At 47.0% G+C, this 2170-nt stretch overlaps 1 long non-coding RNA gene across 1 annotated transcript; it reads left to right on the top strand.

Moving 5' to 3' along the window:
• Window positions 1-1075: 1075 nt before the first annotated feature.
• LOC307220093 lies at window positions 1076-1747 on the top strand. Its single transcript, XR_013840709.1, has 2 exons — window positions 1076-1193; window positions 1491-1747. It is a non-coding gene; the product is annotated as an uncharacterized lncRNA (long non-coding RNA).
• The last annotated feature ends 423 nt before the right edge of the window (window positions 1748-2170 follow it).

Here is a 2170-nt window from a genome sequence, read left to right as displayed (position 1 = left end):
ATGCCCCGCCCCTTCCTCCGAAGCGGGAGGGAGAAATAACGGAAGGATCCTGCGCGTGCGCCCTGGAGCCGAGCGCGCGGTTCGTTGCGTGCTCTCGACCAACGGTTTCAGGACGCGGATGCGCCTGCGCGCGACAAGGAGGCTTATCCTCGCGCTTTGCCATATTCCCCTCAAGTGAAAATCCGGACAGATATGTTGAGATTTTTTTTGGGGGGGGGAACAGCTCCCCCAACAAAACAAAACAAAAGTTTGGGGGGCCTTTTTGGATTTTTAAAGGGTTATTTTCGGGAAATAAGAAGCAAAGAAAATAACCTCCCTTGCCATATGTCCGGGTTTTACCGATTCCGCAAAAAGCGCCCCGTTTCCCTGCCCAGTTTGCAGACGTGACGGGGAAAACCCGGACGAATGGCAGCCGTAGTTTGGGGTGCGGCTGCTGCGCTTTGCTCCTTAAAGAGCCTGGACCAGGAGCTTTCTGGAAGAGAGAGATGCATTATTATGGTTATGTGGCTTATTGAATTTATATAGCACCACCCTTCACCCAAACTTGGCAGGGGGTGGTTTACAGGCAAGAAAGTAGGAAAAGGACAGAAAACAGAGAGGGGAAATGCATCTGTAAAGCCAGCTCTCGATCTTTTCTAAATAAATTGAATAAAACCGCTTAACCCACTGAAAGATATATTTGAAAAATGCATGTTAAGGGGAACAATGCCAATTGTTAAGTATGGTAGCTGCAGTAACAGGGTCATGTCCTCCATTGCGACATGTCCCCCTGCTGAGTGACTTGGCTGAGAATTTGGGAAGAGCAACTATTTGAGGATAGTTCAAAGAAAAGAGGTTGTTTACATGAATTGTGTCTTCTGAAAAATGAAAATTTCTTCATCTCGCCTGTAAGTCGGAGCTCTTCTTCTTTCCACAGTCTGCTTCTTTTGCTACCCCTTAAGATTTAGAAACATAGGGAATCAGGTCATGGTTAGATTTATTTTTGAAGATTGTCCTCAGGGCCATCTTAGATGCTTGCCTTCCCCCTTGTGGGCATCATCACAAGAAGAGCATCTCCCAATTTTGGCGGGTCCTTTGACAAGATGCCCTCCTCCGTGGGTTCAACTGCTTGCTGTACTCTCCAACAGAGGTTTCTGAAAGTAGGTTTAGTCGCCAGGTGCTCCAAATTCAGCACAGAGATAGAGAGTACAGTGGTGCCCCGCAAGACGAATGCCTCGCAAGACGAAAAACTCGCTAGACAAAAGAGTTTTCCGTTTTGGAGGTGCTTCGCAAGACGAATTTCCCTATGGGCTTGCTTCGCAAGACGAAACGTCTTGCGAGTTCTTGTGAGTTTTTTCCCTTCCCCCCCTTTTTTCTAAGCCGCTAATAGCCGCTAAACCGCTAATAGCGCTAAGCCGCTAATAGCCGTGCTTCGCAAGATGAAAAAACCGCAAGACGAAGAGACTCGCGGAACGGATTAATTTCGTCTGGCGAGGCACCACTGTATCAAGGAAGTCTCTAGAACCCATTTCCTGATTATTTTCCCTCTTCTTCCCTAGGTATCAAAGGCTGCATGGTCTGCTGGTCTCCTTCTGTCGCATGCCAAAGATCCATCCCCTGGTCTGTAAGGAGGAGGGGGTAGAAATATCGCCACATCAATGGGATGATGAAGTAAATGTAATTAAAAATGAGAAGGAGGAGTTAATGCAGATAAGAACCATATATGTACGACTGTACGACCAGGGAATGTACGCCACTGATGCCAATATGGATGGTGAGTGTTGATCTTTGTTCATGAGGAACAGGGAGGCCAGAGAGAATCTGGCTGTGGGGTGGGGTGGGGTGGGGGGCAGCTCCCTGATTCAAGAAGAGTTCAGGGATGGGATGATGACTGGGAAGAGCAACTATTTGAGCAACTATTTTCTTCAACAGAGGTTTCTGAAAGCAAGTTTAGCTGTTAGATAGAGAGTATCAAGGAAGTAACTAGAACCTATTTCCTGATTATTTCCCCTCTTTTTCCCTAGGTTTCAAAGGCTGCATGGGCTGCTGGTCTCCTTCTGTCGCATGCCAAAGATCCATCCCCTGGTCTGTAAGGAGGAGGAGGTAGAAATATCGCCACATCATTGGGATGATGAAGTAAATGTAATTAAAAATGAGAAGGAGTTAATGAAGATCAGAACCATATACGTAT

Source organism: Podarcis cretensis (assembly GCF_951804945.1).
Source record: "Podarcis cretensis genome assembly, chromosome: 7".
Classification (NCBI taxonomy): domain Eukaryota; kingdom Metazoa; phylum Chordata; class Lepidosauria; order Squamata; family Lacertidae; genus Podarcis; species Podarcis cretensis.
The sequence above is the reverse complement of the archived record's forward strand: the minus strand, read 5'-3'. Positions and strand labels throughout refer to the sequence as shown.